This window comes from Vulpes lagopus, chromosome 1 (assembly GCF_018345385.1).
Source record: "Vulpes lagopus strain Blue_001 chromosome 1, ASM1834538v1, whole genome shotgun sequence".
NCBI lineage: Eukaryota > Metazoa > Chordata > Mammalia > Carnivora > Canidae > Vulpes > Vulpes lagopus.
In genome coordinates this window covers 39317871-39342158 of record NC_054824.1, presented here as the reverse complement: position 1 = coordinate 39342158, position 24288 = coordinate 39317871, and the positions used below count along the sequence as shown (strand labels likewise).

The window sequence follows — 24288 nt, the reverse complement described above, 5'->3', positions numbered from 1 at the left end:
CCATAAGAAAAACTTGGTAAGATCACAAATACATGGAGGTTAAAGAACATCCTACTAAAGAATGAATGGGTTAACCAGGAAATTAAAAAAGAAATTAAAGAGTATACAGAAGCAAATGAAAATGAAAACATGATAGTCCAAAACCTTTGGGATGCAGCAAAGGCAGTTCTAAGAAGGAAGTATAAAGGTCTACCTCAAGAAGAAAAATCTCAAATATACAACCTAGCCTAAAGGCACTAGAAAAAGATCAGTAAATGAAACTTAAAGCCAGCAGAATAAGAGAAATAATAAAGATTAGAGCAGAAAAATGATACAGAAAGAACAACAACAAAAAACCTCCCAGTAGATTAGAACAATGAAAATAGAAGCTAGTTCTTTAAAAGAATTAATATAATTGATAAACTGCTACCCAGACTTAACAAAAAGAAAAGAGAAAGAACCCAAATAAATAAAATCATGAATGTAGGGCATCTGGGTGCTTAGTCAGTTAAGTGTCTGACTCTTAATTATGACTCAGGTCATTATCCCAGGGTTGTGAGATTGAGCCCCATGTTGGGCTACCCGCTGGGTGTGGAACCTGCTTAAGATTCTTTCCCTCTCTCTGCCCCTCCCTCTCCAGCTTGTGCTTTTCTCTCTCTCTCTCTCTCTTAAAAAAAAATAAATAACCATGAATGAGAGAGATCACAGCCAACACCACAGAAATATAAACAATTATAAGAAAATATTATGAAAATCTGTATGGCAACAAACTGGGCAATCTGGAAGAAATGGATAAATTCCTAGAAATATATAAACTACAAAAACTGAAACAGGAAGAAATAGAAAATTTGAACAGACCCAGAATCAGCAAAGAAATTGAATCAGTAATCAAAAATATCCCCCCAAAAAAACAAAAAGTCCCAGGCCATACGGCTTCCCAGGGAAATTCTATCAGATATTTAATGAGGAGTTAATACCTATTCTTCTCAAACTATTCAAGAAATGGAAGGAAAACTCCCAAATTCATTTTATGAATCCAGCATTATCTTGATATATAACTTAAAGATACCACTAAAGAGAATTATAGGCCAATATCCCAGATGAACACAAATACAAAAATTCTTTTTAATATTTATTTTAATTATGAAAGACACACAGAAAGAGGCAGAGACATAGGGAGAAGTCTCCCTGTGGGAGTCCCTATGTGGGGAGCCTGATGAGAGACTTGATCCCAGGATCAAGCATCATGCCCTGAGCTGAAGACACATACTCAACCCCTGAGCCACCCAGGCATCCCCAAATGCAAAAGTTCTTAACAAGATACTAGCACATCAAATTCAACAGTACATTAAAAGAACTGTTCACCACAATCAAATGGGTTATACAAGAGTGGTTCAATATTCACAAATCTATCAACATGACACACCAGATTAGAAAAAGAAAGGATAAGAACCATATGATCCTCTCAATAGATGTGGAAAAAGCATTTGACAAAATACAGCATCCATTCTTGATAAAAACTCTCAACAGAGTAGGGATAGAGGAAACATACCTCAACATCATAAAGGCCATATGCAAAGGACCCACAAGTAACATAATCCTCAATGGGGAAAAACTGAGAGCTTTTCCTCTACAAGCAGGAACAAGACAAGAATGTGCACTCTCACTGTTGTTATTGAACATAGTACTGGAAGTCCTAGTCTCAGCAACCAGACAACACAAAGAAATAAAAGGCATCCCAATTGTCAAGGAAGAAGCCAAACTTTCACTATTTGTGGATGACGTAATATTCTACTAAAAATTACTAGAACTGATACATGAATTCAATACAGTTGCAGGGTACACAATCAACATACAGCAATCTGTTTCATTTATATACATCAATAATGAAACAGCAGGAAGAAAAATCAAGGAATCAGTCCCATTTTCAATTGCACCAAAAAACAAAAGATACCTAGGAGTAAGCCTAACTAAAGAGATAAAAGATCAATAGTCTGAAAGCCCTAAAATGCTGATGAAAGAATTTGAAGACGACATAAAGAGATGGAAAGACATTCCATGCTCATCAATTGGAAGAACCAATATTGTTAAAATGTCTATATTACGCAAAGCAATCTAGACATTTAATGCAATCCCTCTCAAAATACCACCAGCATTTTTCACAGAGCTAGAATCCTAAAATGTATATCAAACCACAAATGACCCTGAATACTCAAAGTAATCTTGAAAAAGGAAAAAAAAAAGCTGGAGGCATCACAATTTTGGACTTCAAGTTTATTACAAAGCTGTAATCATCAAGACAGTATGGTACCGATACAAAAACAGACACATAGATCAATGCAACAAAATTGAACACCTGTAAATGGACCCATAATTATATGATCAACTAATTTTTGACAAAGCAGAAAATAATATCCAAAGGAAAAAAAGACACTCTCTTCAATAAATGGTGTTGGGAAAACTGGAGAGCAATATGTGAATGAAACCAGATCACTTTTTTTCACTATACACAAAAATAAATTCAAAATGGATGAAAGACCTAAATGTGAAACAGAAAACCATCAAAATTCTAGAGAACATAGGCAGCAACCTCTTTGACTTTGGCCGTAGCAACTTTCTTTCTAGATATGTCTCCCAAGGCAAGGTAAATAAAAGCAAAAATGAACTACTGGGACTTCATCAGGATAAAAAGCTCCTGTAGAGCAAAGGAAACAATGAACAAAACTAAAAGGCAATTTCAGAATGGGAGAAGATATTTGCAAATGGCATATCTGGTTAGGATCTAAAATATATAAAGTATTTTAAAACTCAACACCCAAAAAACAAATAATCCAATTAGAAAATGGGCAGAATACATGAACATACATTTCTGCAAAGAAGACATGCAGATGGCTAAGAGACCCATGAAAATATGTTCATCATCACTTATCAGGGAAATACAAATTAAAACTATAATGAGATACCACTGCACACCTGTCAGAATGGCTAAAATTAATAACATAGAAAAGAACAAATATTGGTGAGGATATGGATAAAGGGAAACCCTCTTGCACTTTTGATGGGAATGCAAACCTGGTATGGCCACTCTGGAGAACAGTACGGAGGTTCCTCAGAAAGTCAAAAATAGTTCCACCCTATAATCCAGCAGTTGTACTACTAGGTATTTACACAAAGGATACAGAAACACTGATTTGAAGGAGCACATTCACCCTGATGTTAATAGTAGCATTATCAATAATATCCAAATTATGAAAGAGCCCAAATTTCCATTGACTGATAAATGGATAAAGAAGATATGATATATTTATACAATGGAATATTACTGAGCCATTAAAAAGAATGAATTCTTGCCATTTGCAGTGACATGGATGGAAGCAGAGAATTATTCCTAGTGAAATAAGTCAGTCAGAGAAAGACAAATGCTATATAATTTCAATCATATGTGGAATTTAAGAAACAAAACAGATGAACATAGGAGGAAAAAGAGAGAAGGAGGCAAACCAGAAGAAAGACTCTTAACTATAGAGAATAAACTGAGTATTGCTGGAGGGGAGGTGGGCAATGGGATGGTTCAAATGGATGATGAGTATTAAGGAAGGTACTTGTAATGAGTACTAGGGTTATGTGTAATTGATGAATCACTAAATTCTACTCCTGAAACTAATATTACACTCTATATTAACTAACTAGAATTTAAACAAAAACATGAAACATTAAATAAAAGAAATGGAATAATATATGACTCTTATGCATAAAACTTCTAAAAATCAAGAATTAAAGAAAAAGGGTAGATACAATATGGGCTCTGAAACCATATCAATAAACTTTTTGCACTCTTATTAAAAAATAGCTCAATTATAATTTATTTATAAAAATATCTGAAGTTATCTAGTATTTTTATCCTCCTCTCAAACCCAAGAATCTAAACACACATCAATTATAGGCTGGATATCTGTTTCCCCACACCATTTTTTTTTTTTTGTTACCAAGTTATCTGTGTATAGTACTCTAAACTGAATGTTCCCCTTGTTACGCTGAATATATTTCTCTATTGTCTAATGGCATCTATTGTTGCTGGTAAGAAATCTGCTGGGTTTAATGTTTAATTACCATTTTTGTTGGTAATCTCTCTTTTCTCCTGGTAGCTGATAAGCATTCTCTTAATTCTTGATTTTCCTCTAGTTTAACTACGATGGGTCTAGGTGGAAATATGTTTTCATAGATCTTGTTTGGTTCAAATAGGTCACTTTCATTTTGAGGATGCATGTCTTTATTCAATTATCAACAATTCACAATACTTTCCTCTTCAAATATTACTTTTTTGTGATTTTGTTGTTTCCGTTTGGAAGTCTTCTTTGTCTTTTAGTCTATCCTATATATTTCTTAACACTTGAGTGACCAAATAATTTATTGTTTAAATTAGGACATACTTGAGAGTTAAAAGGTATCCCACTGGGCAACCCAGGTAGCTCAGCGGTTTAGCGCCGCCTTCCGCGCAGAGCGTGATCCTGGAGACCCGGGATCGAGTCCCACACCGGGCTCCCTGCATGGAGCCGGCTTCTCCCTCTGCCTGTGTCTCTGCCTATTTCTCTCTCTCCCTGTCTCTCATGAATAAATACATAAAATCTTAAAAAAAAAAAGTATGCCACTAATAATTACATCAGGACAACAGATAAAAATCGGAACTCTATCAAGCATACTAAGGTGTATGATCTATTTAACATTTTTATAGACTTTATTCCCCTGCTCTGATCCAGGTGAATCCTCAGTAATATTTTCCAATTTATTATGTTTTCTTTTATTGTCTGTTCCAAAGTTTACCAAGTGTTTTGAATTTTTATATCAATGATAGACTTTACATTTCCGATATGACTAGTCATTCTGTTTTTAATTTATCTGACTTGTTTCATTTGTTTTTATATAATTTTTAAATATAATTTATATAATTTTCATTTTAATCTTTAAGCATTCAAAGCATATTTATTCTAAACTTTTGGCTAGTTTCACAAAATTTTACCTGGAATAAAATTTTGTCACAATTGTGGATTTTTGGCTGGGTCACATTCACAGCATTAAAATTCTCCATGTGCTTTGAAATTTTGCAGCCTCATTTTGAAGGAAATCCTCCCCACTTCTTTTTCTTCACACTTCTCTCTGTAGTGGATTTGCAGCTTTATTCTCCCAACTTCCTGAACCCCAGCTCTAACCCAGATACTGTATAGAATCGTGGAACACCGGCCAATGGTCTCAATAGGGCTAGGACATCAGGTTCCAGGCCAGGGGCAGTTGGCCCAGTTCCTCAGGTGCATGGAGCGTTTGGCCTGCTTGCTTCTGAAGCCGTCCACAGAGTCATTACCCCAGGTAGTAAACCGCTGTGCTTTTCCAACCTCCTTTCCCCAGAAGGAGCCTCATCTTGCTCCTGTTTTAAAACCTGGCTCCAGTCTTCTATGGAACACCTTCAGTTTTCCTTCCCTGAATTGCCAGCTGCCACTGCCTGCTACTGGACTAGAGCCCAGCATGCCTGTGACCTCGGTTCTACCCAACTCTTGGTTTCTCTTCTATTTCTAGTACACAGCAATGCTTGACAGGTTTTGAACCCAGACATGGGTTTTAGGATTTTCTTTTTATATCTTTATATATCTTTGCTATGTATTGGGTCATGGAGGTATATTAAAGCAGGAACTAACTGTTCTATTTTGACCAGAATACATACAATTTTAAAATAAAGAAGTACATTGTATTTTTTAAAGCTAAAATGGGTGATTATAAAGTATTCAGATTTACCAAATTTGGAGGACATTTAGAGGTATATATTCTTTGTACAAGTCTCTGAAACATTTTTATAAATGTGCAACAGTGGTAGTACTAATGGGATGAACAGAACCAAAATTGTTTAAAATACCTTTTGCCAAAATGCAGTTATTTCTTTCCTAAATTACATCATATGGAAATCTTTTCTATTAGCTAAAGCACTTTCTGGTGCTATATGACATTGTGACTTGGTTATTTTGAAATGAGACATATTTTACTCAGTTAAAGACAAATGATTAAAATTTCCATGTAAAATAATTATGAAATCTACAGAAAAAAAAATAAAAAGAGGAAGGAAGAAAAAAGTGCATTCACTCCGGTGTTTTGAATAGTACCTGGCCCTTAGTAAATATTTGTGGAAAAATGAAAAGGAGAAGTATCTGAACCTCACGCCATTGCTGGTTAGCACTGTCAAGGGAGGAAGGTAAGTATCACATTGTGGATGTGACAGGGCTAAGTGCAGCATGAGGGCTCACAGATAGAAGGTCAGGTCAGAGTGAGGGTAAATTGAAACAGAGTTAGTGTGATTGTCCGAGTGTTTGTTTTTCTATAACCTGCTTGTACAAAACAGTGATTTTTTTATTGACATTTTTATGTGGCTGTGAGTTTTCTGAGTCACATCAAAACCATTATGCCAACTCAGCCATGACTAAATGTCCTGCTTCCTGTTTTGAGCCTATTTTACTGAGCTCTACCTGTCACTCAGGTGAGGAGACAGGCCATGGTGTGAGGTTATAGATATCCTCCACATTTGGAGGGAACATGTTTGGAGAAAAGAAGTAAATGAATCATTCCCCTGCTGCAGTCCCTGCACTGTGGCACCTAAAGAGAAAGTCCATTCAAGCCTATATTGGAATGAATAACAGTTTTCAGCAACATAACTTTACCAAACTTTATGTCATCCAAGCCCCTCAAGGAGAAACAAGGGAATAGGTTGGATCTTAAGGAACCAGCCAGACAGAATGACTCTGGTTGAGTCACTGGCCTCTACCTCAGCTCTGTTACCATCTAAGCCCTTTGTTCATAAAGTGGGCCTTCAGTTTCTAAATTGATGTGTGGGGAGCAAGTAAGTACCTCTTCTTGGATCACTTAGTCCCAAGACCTATTCCCATGAGCGGGACTCTTTAATAACTATTGATTCAACTATCTTATCATATTATTAAAAGAAACAGAGTAGGGCATGTGACAATATTTTAATGTGCAGTTCTCACTCCCCGGTACAAAGTTTTCTCTTATTGTATGCTCTAAGTTACACCATACTCTATAGCTCAACATGAATATATTCCCTTTGATTCTTCATAGGTTCACACTTGATCTTAATTTATTACCCAAAGACTGATGATAGAACTTTGAGCAATCTCCTGAATAGGTGGGGAAGTCAGTTCCAGTTGGTTCAAATGACTCCTACTTAGACTGATTTCTAGGGATTGGAAATCTATATAAACTCTGTGAGGATGCTGGGGCAAGACTAAACCAACCAGAATTAAAGACTGTACAAGAAAGACAGAAAGGGGAGTTACATCACAAATTCTCATGTCTGTTGGCTTTATTGTTGTAGCGTCAGCATTAAAAGGGTGATAGTTGCTTCTTTAATTTCTGTCATTGAAAAGGATTAGCCAGGGCAATGGTTTATTCATCCTTGTGATTCATAGGTTATTTTAACTGGGAAGAAGAGCATTTATGTTTGTTTAGTGCCTTGTGTGTGGGATTTTCCTTACATTGGCTCATTTTATCCCCACATTTGTGGTTTGAGATACATTTTATCTTTTACAAATAAGAAAATTGTATATGGGAAGTAAATAACTTGGTCAAGATCATCAGCCAGTGTGAGAGCTAGTACTGAAACTCAGGAAGGCTGTATAGGATCATGGGTGAGAGGTGTAGTCACTTAAATCTGTGTGGCTCTTGTCAAGCTGCTTAACCTTCCTGTGCCTCAGCTAACTCAGTTTTAAATCAGGAATAATAATCTTAAGATTGTTATAAGTTAAGAATTTAGGGTAGCCCCGGTGGCGCAGCAGTTTAGTGCTGCCTGCAGCCCAGGACATGAGAGTGGAGACCCAGGATCGAGTCCCATGTCAGACTCTCTGCATGGAGCCTGCTTCTCCCTCTGCCTGTGTCTCTGCCTCTCTCTCTCTCTCTGTGTCTCTATGAATGAATGAATGAATGAATGAATGAATGAATAAATAAATAAATAAATAAAGAATTTACAGCATAGTTTGACCCAGGGGCATTTTCATTTTTTATTGGTGGGAATATAAATTGGTATTTCCTCTTTGGGAGGCAATTTGGTAATTGCTTAAATGGGAAGTCTAATACATCATCATTATTAGTATTGTTAAAATTTGTAATTTTTGAAAAACACACGGACAAACTTAAAAATTTAAATTTTAAATTTTAAAACATGCATCTCCTCTCACCCAGCAATTCTTATTTTTTAAAAAGATCTTATTTATTTATTTGTGTGTGTGTGAGAGAGAGAAAGCATGGGCAGGGGGAGAGGCAGAGGGAGAAACAGACTCCCCACTGAGCAGGAATCCCTATGTGGGGATGTGGGCTCCAATCCCTGAACTCTGGGATCATGACCTGAGCAGAAGGCAGACACTTAACCAACTGAGCCACCCACTCATGCCTCACCTGGCAATTCTAATCTAGGAATTTATCCTCTAGATATACTCACACATATACATGAAAGTAGTTATTATACAGGATGTTCATTTTGGCACCATTAATAATAACAAAGACTAGGAAAACAGAAACATCAATTAGGAACAGATTAAATAAGATACATAAAATGTACTGTATGAACTCCAAGATATGTTGTGAATTGAAAGAAAAGGTGGCATATTATTTGAACAATTCTGCCATTTGGATTTAAGAGTATGTGTGTAATGCAAATATCAATACTTATATGTACATTAAGTATTTCCTGAATTATACACAAGGAACTGTTTACCATTGTTAGCTTTTGGAGAAGGGGGTTGAAGAGAATTTAGTATGCAAACAATTTTTTTAATACAAAGGAACCAATTTTTTAAAATACTACAATACTGCATTACTGAACTAAGGAGAATTGTTAGCTACTCACATGCAGTTCAATTGAGATAATCCCCTAATCCTGGTAGGCAGGACCCTTTTAGTGAAAGGGTCTTCTGACTTCTGAGATCCAGAAGATGCCTCCAAGTATCAAAGAAAGATTCACTACACTTTTGTCAGCACAATTAGGATTTAAAAGGAGCATCTAGAACATATTTCTGCATCTCTTTCATATTTTGTGACTCCTCACTCTAAATCCTACTATTTCTTCAGCCTCATCTCTGTATTAGTCAGCTCAGGCTCCTGTAACAAAATACAAAATACCATGACTGGGTGGCATAAACAACAGGAATTTGTTTCTAATAGGTCTGGAGGCTAGAAAGTCCAAGATTAGGCTGGCTGACAGTTTCCTGAATTCCCTGGTGAGGGTCCTTTTTCTTTCTTGAAGCTGGTTGCCTTCTCACTGTGTTCACATGGACCCTCATGACTTCATCTAAACCTTATTACCTACCAAAGGCCCATCTCCAAATACCATCCACACATTGGGAGTTAGGGCTTTAAGATATGAATTTTGGGGGGACACAATTCAGTCTATAGTACTTTTATTTGAGCTAAAATATTAAACTTCTTAAGATTTATAATAGGATATTAACTGTATCACCAGCGTATTGTTTTCTAAAATTCATGAAATTTTCTTAATTAGGCATATAGAATGCCTGTAATCCAGGTCAATTGCCTACAGTATCAGTCTTATTCTGTTTAGATGGTAGATATTCAAAGTCTGGCAGAGAGGTAGTTAAGAAAGATTGTCTTGGGTTATGCATCTATTCATTACTGTATATACTCCAAATTCTCTTAATGTCTTTTCCTTAAAAAGTCCTTCCCTAATACTAGGTGGAAACAAGAGGACATCCTCCACCATCTTAACTCTTGATGGGGGTGCTAAGTAGAAAATTAACACTGCTATCACAATTTGTAACTATTTTATTTTTATTTCTTTTTTTACTTTATTTCTGTCTCCTCTGCAAAAATGTAAGCTCCACGAAGGCAAGGACTATGTCTATTTGCTCACAAATATGTCCCCAAACCCAATACAAACACTTGCTAAGTATGAACCAATGTTCTTGGATCAAGTTAGATCACATGAGGGCTGCAAGTCTGGACAATGACATCTTTGTCATTGCTTTTTATAGACTGTCTCAGTTGTTGGCCATAGATTTTTATCTGAGGTTGCTCTCAAAACTAGTCATTCAAATTTAATTTATCTATTCATTGTGAAACCAATATTGATGTGATTATTGATATCTTATTCCCTCTATTGTCACATAGGAGCTAGGTCTCTCACAGGAAATATTATCCCCCAAATACTTGTAGGTAATTATTTCATATTATAAATTATAGAACATTCATTAAAAATAATTTTCTACCTTCATCATGGCTAGGAGAAAACTCCAGGTTTGATGCTCAACCATAGTTACTCTGTTGACTCTTTTTGTTGGCATATCCTCCCCACCTCCCACTTTTGGTTCTATTTTATGAGTCTCATTGTAAAAATCTCCTTCTCTTTTTGAATAATTCATCTGAAATACTTTCTTTATGAAGTAAAATGTAAGCACATTGAATTGATAAAAATAAATTATGTTGTTTTTGTGTATTTTCCCATTTCACATGTCTTTACTGCTAAGTTTTGAGTCCATGACATATTTTTGTTTTTGGCTTAATACTATCAGCATCTAGTCTTTCTCTGTCCTTTCTCTTTTCCATTTTATCCTGTTCCCTCCCACCAAAATGCTGTCACCAAAGATAATGCTTTCCCATAATACCACTGTTGCTGCCACCTCTTGTATCATGAACTGTCATAAGAGTGGACAGTATACCATATACAACTTGCTTCCTCAGGTTGTGCCTAGTTTTTGTCCCCTATATAGCTTGGCTATATTCTTAGCTTCACCTTCTCTACTTTACAATGCCTCTAATACTCCTGTAACACAAACTATCACCAATATAAAACTCATGACATTTGTTTCTTCTTTAGTAATCCCTGAAATCTTTTACTGATAAAGATACTTTTAGACCTTAGGAATAATACTCATCTATCACTATCCAGATTTTCTATATTTATAGATTAGATTATAATTATAGTGCCTTATTTTATTAATTGTATTGATAAATAGTCCTATGTAATTGTAAATAAAGCATTAGAAGTAGTCCCTTAGCCCTCTCTTGTCCCAAAAATATAATTGTATATTATACAATATATAGTATATTCAAAATATATAGCACACACATACACACATATACATTTTCCCCAAAGTTTTTTCATAATGATATAACATAATACATTTACCAAAAGACAAAATTAGCATAATGAGAGGCAATTAGAAAACTGAAAAAACAGCATTAATTTGTCAACTGATTAATTACTTTTCTGTTGAGTAGAAGATAAGAATCTAAGTCTGAGAAGAACTAAGTCTCAATCTTCAACATTAAGTTTCCTCAAATGTGCAGGTATTAAAATGAATTATAATTGATCATAGTGTTCCAAATTTATTACTTAGTACATAACATAGCAGGTACTGAATTGAAGACTGAAACTAAATAAAATATTACCATAGGAAAATAAAGTGGAATCTTGTAAAATTAAAGACCCTGTTTTTCATATAAATTATTTAGTAGAAGTTGCTTAACTAGGAGTATGGAAGAAAATTGCAAAATCTCTTTATTTTAAATATGGTTGTATTCACTGACATGCTTCAACTTGGTAATAAATCAGCTTGGGAACCTTTTACATAGAGGGATGTCACTATAAATTAGCTTTTACATTTTATCTTAAGTAGTATCATCATAAAATATTTAATCAAGACACTAAAGCTGTCAAAGTAGGTGGATAATTTGAGACCTGGTGTGTAAAAAAAGATTCAATTCTTTCAAGTTGGGATTTTTCTGCATTCTATAAATTTTGATTTTTAAATTTACCAGAACTTGCCACAGTAACAACATTAGATAACTTATTTACAAATTGTAACTATAACAAATGTTTGCCAATCAGAGATGCTAATCAAATACTTTGGTTAGAAACTAACCAGAACAAACTAAATTTAAAGAAAATAACACATCAAAATGCTTTGTCCTATTTTGTTCTCAACAAAAAAGATATTCCTACCATGTTCATGTTTTTCCTATTCTTTCCTATTTTTTTTAAAGAGATTTGATTTATTTATTTATATGAGAGAGATAAAGAGAGAGAGAAAGAGCAAGAGAGAGCACAAGGCAGGAGGAGAGGGAGAAGCAGGCTCCTGGCTGAGCATGGAGCCTGATGAGGGGCTCTATTCCAGGACCCTGGAACCAAGACCCAAACCGAAGGCAAGCACTGAAGCAAATGAGCCACCCAGGTGCCCTCTATTCTTTCTTATTTAGATTACCTTTCCATATATTTTTCAATTATTTTTACAGATTTGAACAATAATAATAATGATAATTTGACTTTACATAAAATATCAAAATTGATCTTTTCCACACTCTTATTAGGCAGAGAGAGTAGGAAACAGATAAACTGAAGCCTAGAAGGGTCACTGGGTGTCCCTTCTGTCCTGGCTTCTTATACTTCAGAAGGCAGCAAGAGCTCATCTTTTGGCTGCTTGCCAGGATTACTGTTTTGCTTGCCTCTTCCTAGTGGAAGATCCTTGCTTTCCTTTTCACTGGTTCTTTGACCCACAGGTTACAACAGTTAACTGTTGCCCACCTCAGGCTCTTCTTGCCTTCTTCTATGACTGGTTTAGCTCTGCATTTTTGACTTCGATCTTTAATTTTACTGTTTGTTCTTTGCCTCCCTTCAACCACAGAGGCCATGAAAATCACTTCCTGTCATCTGCCCCAGTTCCTTGAGCCTATTTCAGGGAGTACAGTTCAATCCAACCTCCTACCATGAGAGGAAGATCAGATATCCTGCCAGGAGCAATGAAGTCTGGATGATAACACAAATAAAAGCACTTTTAGAAAATGCCATTCAAATTGTTGAAAATGACAACCATCAGAAATTCTTAACTATTTTCAGTCATTACTAGCCTGGCTATATTGATCAAAAAAATATTGTAAAGGTAGATCTGTGAATTCCTCTTGCTTTTTAAAGCTGAAGTAATAAATTCTCCAGGTATAGACTTCAAACAACATCTGTTGACTTAATTAAAGAAGAAATGTTTCAAGGATGAATTCTTTCTAAACTTGGTTGTCTTCTCAATAGATGATACATCTGAAACAATAGGTAGGGAGCAGGTGTGGGATAGTCTGAGTCCTTGCTTGCATTTGGCAAAACTCTGACTATAGAGTGCAGCCATTAAAGATGTTGTCAGTGAGATTGATGATGTTACACATTTTGAAATTGTCCTTGACAAATTCTTCTCCAAAGACACATCATGAATTGAAGCAAAATGTAACACACAATACACCCTTTTTCAGGGGGCAAGGATTTTATTAGTTCACTGAGGCACATTCAGATTGAATTAAGACAGATTCTGAAATAATTCTACTAAAATATGTCATTGTAAATAGTTCAGAATCAAATGAAAAAAGAAGTATGAATGAACTGAGAAGGGCTGTTTAAATAGCATGCAACCCTCTTCCAGTATATGATTCCCCCTTCCATGTTAGAGTGCAGAAGCAGGTCTCCAGGGTTGTAAGATCATGGATGAAAAACCTGAATCCAGAGGGCCAGTTCAATGTTTTGATTTGAAATCCCTAAACAGGAGTGACTTGTCTTGTACTACAAAGAAATCAGAGGTACATCTTCCTAGGTGAATTGGGTCAAATTTCATCTCGCCTGCCCCCAATGATTGATAACTTAAAATATTATTTTGTATTAAAGGAGAAATAGATATGATATATAATTTTAAATTCCCATTGACCTTTAAAATGAATAATAGGAACTTAAAGAAATCTTGTGCTTGCATTGATTGACCACCGCTCCAACTAATGATATGAATTTACCTGTCTTTGACTTAAGGATACTTATATGGAAATGCTGAAGAATAGAAAGATACAAAAAATGTGCATTTAAGTATGGAGTCAGAATGAACAGGCGAAACACAACCTTAGGAAGCCTGGAGCAACTCCAGAGACGAAAGCTTAAATCCATGCAAGATTGAATAAATAAGCTAGTTCTCTTCCTTATTTCCTACCTGCCTCCTTCCCACAGAACTAAAGCAGAAAGTCATTGAGTCTCAAGGTTCAGAGAGACTTTTTGGGACCATTAAATCCAATCTTATTACATAAAAATTCCACAAGAGTCTTAAGAAGTGGTTTTCAAGTGTTTTCTGGAATACTTTCAAAGACAAAAAACTCATTATTATGTAAGGAAGCTTTCTATCTTCCAAGAATGTGAATTGTTAGGAAATACAGGGTTGTTATGAACACTGGTTTCTAAAGTCAGATAATTAGAAGAAAAATTGGCTTTAGGAATCTATTTATCCTGGCTTCTCATTCAGTGTTTTTTTTTTTTTTCTTTCTTTCTTTCTTTTTTTTTTTTTTTTTTACAAAACTTTAGTAGAAATATTTGATTATAAATTGGTTAAAGGAAACTGACTTGGCAGCTGTAAAGGAAATCTTAATTTAAGCCAGAGGGAAAAGAACAAATGACATCATAGGAAGTTATGAAACCTAATTCAGTAGAGAAACAACCTAAGACAATTTATTCTTCAGTAAAAAAGCCCTATGACCTACTAGTGGAATATTTCCTCCCTTTATCCTGATTTTCTTCTCCTGGGTTCTAGAGTTTGCAGGTGGTCCAGATACACACCATGAGGGGGAGATATTTTAAAGTTATTGTTCTATTTTTAAATCAACAGAATTAAAGAATCTGCAATAAGTCACAAGTTATTCCAGCATTCTACAAAAAAATTCTGTGAAATTATCTACAAAAAATCCTACAAAACCTCAAAATCACAGTCATTCTACAATTACTTCCAATTCTAGAGAGTTAATCACATGTCACTTCCAAAAAAAGAGCAGGACATTATTTTGAACTAATAAAAACATTGCACTTGTAATTAAGCAAAGGATTTTTCTTTTTTATCAAGTGAAGAGTTTCTGTAAATATTTTATTTGAATTTTATGTATTCATTTCATACTATCCACCACTCTACAATATCATCACCATTTCTCTTTAATGCCATATTAACTGAAAATCTATACAAAGAGAGGATATGGATGAAAGTCAATCAAATTTGGAGATTCACAGACTGACATTTAGCTTCTGATCACCAGCCATTAAAGTGAAGGCTTATAGTGTCCCTGGTCCACTAATATGCATAGAATTCTCAGTCAAAACTCTTCTTATCAGAGAGACCACTGTGGAAAATCATCCTGTTAATGTAACAGCAGAAGAAACTCTAATGATCCAAATCTTCCTAAAGCATGACTGGACATCCTAGGTTAAGGAGACACGTGAGAAATACCATCAGCATCAAAGAGAACAAGCAAGGCCAAGGTAAAGAAAACTGACTTGAGGAACTAATAATAATCTGATCTATAACTCTTCTGAATTTATGTATAATAAGTTCACCCACTCTAACAACCTTATGAGGTAGATCCTGTATTGCCCCATTTTATGGATGAAGAAATTAAGGCATAGTACATCCATAAGCCTGGCCTCACATGCAGGGAACAATCTGCTTGTTCTAGAGTGCCCCCTGTGTGAGCCCCTAGACCCATCTGGCTAAAGTGTCTCTAGCAATTATAAGAGAAAAGAATTCAGAATTATAATTCAACCTTCTCAACCTCAAAACAAAAAGGAGAAAGCTACTCAGACTGAGAAGGCAAAGATCATACTTAAAGGAGAAAAAGTTTAAGATCAAATTATTAGTAGAAAAACATAAACAGTCTTTTCTACAACCAAAAAAAAAAAAAAAAGACTTCATTACTGAGCATAGTGTGGTGGAAGGATTGGAAAATAGATTATTGGGAGGACATGAGGAAGGCCAAAAATCCAGCAACAATTGGCCAAAATACATAATGATGTAGAGACTTATTAATTAAAGCATAATGATGTAGAGACTTATTAAAGCATTAATTAAAGGAAGTGACAAATCTAATTTTATTGAAAAACTCAGAGAAATAATGTAAACAGTTGAAAATGCAATGAGCACTTTTAAATAAGAACAGAAGTTGATATATGAAGAGCTTATTTAAGAAGAGAAAATAACTAATGACTTGAGTGCCATATCTAGAAAAACTGACACATAGGCTTTGGGTCACTCAGAAACACACAGAGGGCTTTCATAGCAATGTCAAGCAAAGTTCCTGGAGACACAGTACCGTCACACACTCTTCCAAGAGAAATATAGATTCTGAAAAATTCTTTCAGCAAATAGGAGGATGACAAGGGCACTGGACTATTAGGATTACCAGAACTTTGTAACAGTGAGGAACAAACATAAAGAGAGGCCAACAGTTATGGGAGAAGTTCTAGAACACTACCCTCGAAAAACACAGGATAAAATGTAACAGCATGAAAAATGATAGAAAAATTTCTGACTTTAGGAGAAAGGGGAAAAAAAGTCTATTAAGAATTGGAAAACTAAAAACAGCAAAAGGGGGGATTTTCAAGTTAAAGACAGGATATACTTATGCTTCTTCATAATAAATAAAAAGATAAAAGCAAAAAGAGGAACAGAAAAGAAAATTGCCAGTTGAAGCTTGCAAAAAAAACCAGAAAAGCATAATAAATATCAATGAAATATATTTCTCATATTGAAAAGAAGTTAAGAGAAAAAATGTAGCAGAAAGAGCACCTATGCTAGTTTAAATTAAAGTTACTATTAGAAAGTTACACCTAGGAGAAATAAAAATAGGAAGAACTTTTGAGGCTTGAAAAGGAGATACAGGCAAGGGCAGAAACTAGGAAAACTGCTAGTTATGAAATTTCCAGTTTTCAAGAAAGAAATTTACATACCTGGATAAAAAAATTCTAGCTAGGCAAAGGGAGAAGAATGCAGAAAACTGAGAAGACCGGACAAATTAAGAGTGAAAGCATGCTAACAGAGATCCCTCTAGGTTTTACAAACTTATCAAACTTTGGAAAGAATGGACTAAAGATATAGGACTGAGCTTTGAACCACTTCTGCATATTCCCCACTGGGCTCTTCAATTTAGAGACAGGGAGAACAGAGAACATGAGATAATGAACTTGGTATACAGTTGATGAGAATGTTAGTATAGTCAATTATTCTGGAAAATATAGTGACTAAATTTCTTTAAATATTATTAACCTGATCAGTTAATTATTAATTGTATTATATGTAAATTGACAGGTATGAAGTTCCATACTGATGTTGCTATATTTCCTATTTGCATTAAGAAAATATTTAATTTATATGTTGGCCTATGACTGATGTAAAAGCTATTGAAATAAGTTTACTAATACACATTACTTCATTTAATGCACAGAAAATTGAGAAGATTTTTTTGTTTCTTTATTGAATAACAAAATTAATTGGAACACTTTTGGAGTGTTTGAATTTTTAAACCAAAAATCTCTTTTAGAACTTGGAAGTAAGTTGGCTTGTGTAAGAAAAATGTAAAATTTTCTTTTTAGAGTTGTAAGTTCATTGTTCTTCTAAGGTGAATAAATTGATAGTTTAACAACTACTGCATTTTTGTATGATAAGCATTTTGTATTTTTGAAACAAAAAAAGAAGTTCCAAAGGACACAAAACTGTTACAAAGCTGACATTTAAACCCAGGCTATCCTGTTCTAGAGTCCATCCTCTTAATTACCATGCAGACCACCTCCAGTGGCAAAAAATTTTAAATAGCTAATAATCTATCTAAATATCTAGTGGATATTGAGATAGTTTTATAACCTTAAAACAAGAACAGGACACTCTGAGAAAGGAATAAACAGAAACCCAGAAAGATCTCCTAGATGTTAAAATTGTGAATAAGTTAAATAAAACAATAAAAGGACTAGAAAGCAACTTCCCAGAGTTACCAAAATAGTAGTTCCAGGGGATTCAGTTTACAAAGCACCCCAGATCTGCAGTGACTGAACTGAGCAGTCCCTGAAGCTCTTCCTATGGTTATGGAGTCAGGTTACGGCTGTTGCTGCTGCTGCTGCAGCAGAGGGATTCTGTGGAGATGCAAAGCTTTCAGTTTCCTTTCTGAAGCTGTGCTGTAGGACCTAGCACTCAGCTTTTCACAAAGCTGTGGCCTTCTCTGTAATGCTGTCTCCTTTCTTGCCTCATACCCATTTCCTCTCACTCCTGATTTTCTGGCACTGCACTCCCCAGTAGTAAGCTTTTACCTTAGGTGCTGCCTTCTAGTAGATCCAATCCATGACAATCATATTCGAGAAGGGGAGAATCATTCCTGAGGTGTTACAGCCAGGACCACTCTTCCCAGAAGAAGCTTCATCTTGTGGGATCTCAGCTGTTCTTGTGAGGCAGGATGGGGATCCCTGGGATGAGAAACACCTGAGCTCCTTTGTAAGGGGTCTGGCTCAGGCCACCTATGAGTTAAATCCCAGTGCTGCGCAAGCCCTTCAAACAGCCTTGTCCCAGAAGCCTGGCCAGGTGTGGAGAATGGGCTCTGGCCCAAAGGCTGCACCAGAGCCAACCACGGAAGCCAGATGCAGGGCCAGAACTGTGCATATGTGGGCTGGAAATCTATAGATTTCTGGACACCAAGTGCCCAGAAATGAATGAAAAAGACCATTTTTTAAAAGACAAATCACCATGATATGCTGAGCAACAAATAAACAAAAGATTATAAAAACTTCAGCTGAAAAAAATAATATGTCATTTACACAGGAACAAGAATCAATCTGGCAGAAGCACCCCTGGAGGCTGGAAAACAGGGAAGCAATGCCTTCAAAGATTACAATCGTCAAACTCCCAGCCAGGGTGAAAGCAAAACAAAACAAAGAAAAAAGGAAGACATGCAAAGAATTAGATAATTTACCCTATACACATTGTTTTAAAATCAATTACCCAAAAATGTACTCCAGGAAAACAGGCATATTTAAGAAAAAGGAAGACAGGCTGAGGAGACAGTGAAACCTGGAAGGGCAAAAAAGAGAAGTACTAGGGTAACAGGTAAGCAGACAACTAAAAACAAAATGAGCCAGACTGGAACAGGAAAATGGAAGTCTGGGGGAAAAAAAGGGGAGCTGCATGGACTAGTATGATATAGAGTCTGAAAATGAAAAGGGGATGATCAAGGAAAATGCTATAAGAAATCATGAAAGCAATTTGAAATTTTAGGCAAAATACATAAGAATCAAAAAAATGAAGGGAATTATAATGTTAACTAATGTTAAGTAATTGGGGAGTGTAAGAAAAGTTAGTCCATTTGACCCTGATGCTTGGAATTGTCCAGCAGTGACGCAGAGTCATGAAATTAGGGAAGGAAGTGTAATTCTGGCCCACTATTTGGCAACATTGTACTTTCCTTTACAGTGGAGAGTATTTACAGAGTACTAATGCTGTTTGTTAGCTTCCATCTTTTAGCATGAATCTATATATAAAGCCAGAGAGATTTGTTATGGTGGAAGGATAAAATGTAACGATAAAGTCCAAGTATAGCTAATGCAAGATTGGAGGTGGAAGGAGAGGGTCAAAAGGAGTGTTAATATATGCTTATCTCACAGAATGAGGAAATAAGAAATACCATTGAAGGTGGATAGAAAATCCAACCACAAGGATCAATTAGATTACTTTGCAAGGAAAAGTGAAAAGGGATACCAAGGATAGAATCCCAAGGAATATCAAAAGTAAAAAAAAAAGAAAGAAAAAAGGAAGAGGTAGGCAGGAAGTGCAAACACTTGGGATGCCCCAAAAGGGAGGCAGAAGGGCAATGAAGAAGGTGTTGTGACAAGGAAGTCTTGGGGAAAGGATGGGCTCAATTGTAACCAATGCTGCTGAGGTGTCAAGGAGGATAAGGACTGGGTGTGTCCTTTGGATTTGGCGGCAGGGAGAAGAATGATGGGAGCAGTAGCCACAGAGCAGTGTGTTGGCAAAGAAAGTGAGGCACAGTAGCAACAGAGTCGGGTGATGCTGAAGTTTGGGAGTGAAAGAGAGGAAAGTAAAAGGGTAGCAAACAAACTGGGACATTGGATCATAGGACCATTGGATCATAGGACCATTGTGGAGTTGTCAGGTATAGAGGGAATTCAAATGCTGATGGGAAGTTGGGGGTGGTGGAGGGAGGGGTTAACCAGATGGATATGGGCGGGTGGACTCCAGGAACCGGAGAACAGAGTCCACAGAACAGGCCACTTCCTCCTCTGCAGCAGGAGGAAGAGGGTAGCAGATGATGTAATTACAGTTAGATGTGTAGCAGGCAGGAATTTGGGGAAGTTCCTGTCTGACAGCTTCTAATTCTTCTATGAAGGAGGAAGCCTGCCCATGTCTGCTGAAAGAGAAAAGCAGGCAGTTTAAGACTTGCTTTATGGTGTGATTTTTCTTCAGCATTCAGCAATCCAGGGCAGAGGCAAGGCAGTGGAGAGCTGAGTCCGTTGAAGATTGGGGTATTGCCAACTGGGTGCAAAAGACGCATGGGTATTTTTTGGGAGCGCAGAAGGAAGAGGGCAGGGGCAAGCCAACTAGCAAAAGGCTCATTTGTCAAAAGCTAATTTTGCAAATAGTGAAAGAACTTCAATTATGTAACGAAATAAACTTTTTAAATGGAACAAGAAGGTTATCAGATGCATTTTGAATAATGAGCCCAACACCAAAAATGTTTACATTCAGGATTATTAACCTAACGTGAATGCCCTGAATGCCCCCTTCTAAAGCTGGGCAGTTGAAAATTCCAGAATGTAGAGATTCTTTCCAATGAGAAGCAACCTAGAGAAATAGGCCCAGCCCACTTGGTGAAGAAGCCTCGTGTTTAGATGCCAATTGGGACAGGAGACATCTGATTGTAAACTTCTATGGAATTATTCCATTTGGAATGGGAAAGATGCATGAAAATGTGGACTATTCTAGAAAACGGCTTGCTATTCCTAGAGTCAGCCAACTGGACATTCTGTTTTCCTGGCCTCAGCTCTGCTCAGCTTTTCTGGAAAGGTGTTTTGGCTGCCTGAGTCCCTTCATCGGACATCTGTGGGGCTTCTTCAGTGATGGTGCTAGCTCAGGCAGAGAGCCATGCCAGGTGGTGGTGAACGTTGGTCCAAAGACACTGTGATTTTGGAACAACTGCAAGAGCTGCTTTTGACTCACGTCCTCTTAAAAGGTCTAGCAGTCAGGATTCTGTGGCCTAAAAACAAAGAGCTTCCCATATTAGGGTATGTTGGGGGATACAGGGCATTTCTAAAGGGGATGGAGGTGTATAGTGGTGGTCATTGCTGCCATGTACCCCATAAAATATACCTGACCAATTTCATCCTCTTTTTGTTTTCTACTGCTGCCCGCAAGTTTAGAAGCATCATTTAGCAACACACTGACACGTGCTTTTTGTACCAGAGGTGAGGCTGAGAGGAGAAGGAAAGTGGGGACTTATTCAAGTCCAAGGATCCTTATTCATCAGGGCTCAGGGTCTATTTCCTTTCTTCTTTTTCTTCTGAAACCTCACATTATCTGGGATTAAGATTTTCAGCTCCTTTCATTTTGAACCATAGTTATTTATTTAAATATCATCTCCTCTTAAACTTTTGGCCAGATTTTGTAAAATGGCTGTTGTGGGTATATTTAACCTGCAGGCATGTTTTTTTTTTCCTTTTACCTCACATAGAACTTTAAAAAACAAAAAAACTTAGAAATGGTTACCAGATACAAAAATTAGAATACTTCATATAATGTGGATTTATAACTTCTCTTAAAATATCAGAAGACCTGCGGCACTGGGTACAGTTTCCCACATCTGAAGCTGAGTAGTAGCTGCTCCTTTCGTTACAGCATGCACTTTCCAGAACGCCCTCATCTCCACCCAGTTGCTTTGCCTACCTGTGATGCCTTTTTTGCCTCTGGAACTCTTGAGATTTGTTAGGAACTAAGATTGTAGATTGAGTGTGAGTCAGTAAGAACTCGAACTGCTCCAAGTGGTGGCTGGAAAGAAATAAGGGCAGAACACAAGAAAGAAAAGTGTGAAGGAAGAATTTTCAACATTTAGTGACTGATACAGTATGGCTTGATGGGAAAGGAGTTGTGACCCTGAGTGGCCAGTGGAGTGACAATGTTTATAATAAGCATGTTGGTAGCCAGTCAGATGCTTTTTCCCAGATGGTGCACATATTCCCCAGCTGCTTTGACAGTTGGCTGGAAATTACTTGCAGTTGCCCTCCTTCTCTAGTAAATTGGCACCCATGAAAGGAATGAGAGCATTAACATTGAGAGGTTACACATAGCACTCTCTGAGGAGACGGCAGCATGTAGTCAATGATTCATTGACATGGACGTACAAAAGACAATCCTTCTTGCCTCAAGGTGGGATCAACTGAGTGGTACAATTTATGCTTCACAACTCCCCACAGAAGCTGGATTCCAGTTAGGACTGCAGCTTTATTTAGTTTCCTTCTCCAAATCTCAGTTGCTTTAGTCCATTTTCTAAAAAAAGATTTATTTGTTGAGTGAGGAGGGGCAGAAGGAAAGAATCCCAAATTGACTCCCCACTGAGCACAGAGCCCTATGCGGGGCTCCATCCCAGGACCCTAAGACCATGACCTAAGCCAAAATCAAGAGTTGATCGCTTAACCAACTGACCCTCCTGGGTGCCCCTGCTTCCCTCCTTTTATGGAGAGTGCTTTCTCAATAATTCATGAACACTAGAATATCAGTAAATTATGTATTCTTAGGAACCCAGCCTTAGAACCCAACCTTCATAAGAGAATTTTGTAGTTTAAAACTTGGGAAATGACTAACAGTAGGGAGATAAAACCTAAGAGCTCCTCCCCATAGGAATTCTTTTATAATCATGGTTTTATCTCTAGCTCAGCAGCACAGGGCCTGGCATATCCATTGTGCAGCAAATTTTATTTTGTTTGTCAAATGAATTTGATTTGGAGTCTATTAAGTTTGAAGCAGCAGCAGGACATCCAGTGTGAGATACGGTACATGGGCACAGGAAAGTGATTGTGGCTGGATATTTAGGACTTTCACTGGGAAGGAAGCAATTCAAGAAGGAGGCAGTAATTAGTGTCAAGTCCAAATAAATTCTTGAGTCTCTTCAACATAAAGCAACCCATATTTGTCTTTACCTCAGCGAGGTACATAACTTCAGTTACTCTAGATCAATGATTTACAATCCTCTAGTAAAATTTATGCAAAATTCCAGTTAGTGAGTTTTGATCACTACTAGTAAGTAGATCCAGTGGAAAAGATTAACATTCAGTTGGAGAAGTACTTGTGGATTTTGTTTATATATTCTGTATTCTATTCCCAAACAAATTGAGTGAGCCATCTGAGATTCTTTTAGGACAGGGAAGTGTGCAAAATAAATAAAATAGTGTTTATTGTACTTACACTTAAGAGATTTATGCCTATCTCTCTTCATTACACTGATTACATTTTTTACACTGATTACATTTTTAAAAAATAGAAATAAAAACAGAGACAAAAACATTCAAATATCCCAAAGGTTACACTATTTATATTTTCAAATACAAGTCTCCAGTATGCTGAAGAGGGTGGTTTTGAATGCTTTAAATCTTGGTTGTCTAATTTCATCCCATAAACTGTAATTATAGCTCTTTATAACATGCTAAATAATTCCTCCCCAACTGGATGTTTATACCTTTCAAATATTTATAGACTGTCATCATTCCTTAGTCATCTCTTTGCAAAGTTGCACATATTTTGTTCCTATAATATTTTTCATAAATCAATTTCCTCAATACTAAGCTGCTTGTCTGAGTTCTCCATTCAATTTGTCTCCATCTTTTTAATATAGTGCTAATCAAAGTTAAATGAGATATTTTGGGCTTAATTTATCCTAAGGTTGTTTGAGAGGGTTGAAAATTTCCTCACCTGGATTGGTTCATTTATATATGGCTCAGAATAGTGCTGACTTTATCGGTATTTTTATCATTTTACTTTGAAAAGCCATAACTAATTTCCCATGTAATGGCACTCAAAAATCTCTGTGCCGTTACTGTTTCTTCACTGATCATTGAATATGTAGGAATTAAATGAGTTCAGAATATATTTCTATAATTTGCTTCTTATTATGCAATATTGAATCACAGTTCCAGCTTCTTAATATCCATAAACTATTATTATTTCTCATTGTCCCTCCAAATCAGTAATATCTGGAAATTTAGAATATATTATTTTCATTCTAGGTTGTTCGGAAAGATATTAAATTCTTTCTTGCAACCACGTTTTCAGTCTTTCAACATAATTATTTCTTTCCAACCAATGTTTCAGTTGACCTGGTTGTGTCATTATTATGACAATTTATTAAGACAATTCCTTTTGCTTATTATGTCTTAAGCATATCCCCCTGCTGATAGGATACTATGCATATATCCTACGGGTA

At 36.3% G+C, this 24288-nt stretch overlaps 1 long non-coding RNA gene across 1 annotated transcript in view; it reads right to left on the bottom strand.

Annotated features, from left to right (window-relative positions):
• Positions 1–20176, bottom strand: part of LOC121473426 — an 87675-nt gene extending 67499 nt beyond the window's left edge. Inside the window, exons 1-2 of the long non-coding RNA XR_005983153.1 lie at positions 20138–20176; positions 18119–18271 (exon numbers count right to left, since the gene is read on the bottom strand). This is a non-coding gene — a long non-coding RNA (uncharacterized LOC121473426). The remainder of the gene's footprint in view (positions 1–18118; positions 18272–20137) is intronic.
• Between the last annotated feature and the right edge of the window lie 4112 nt (positions 20177–24288).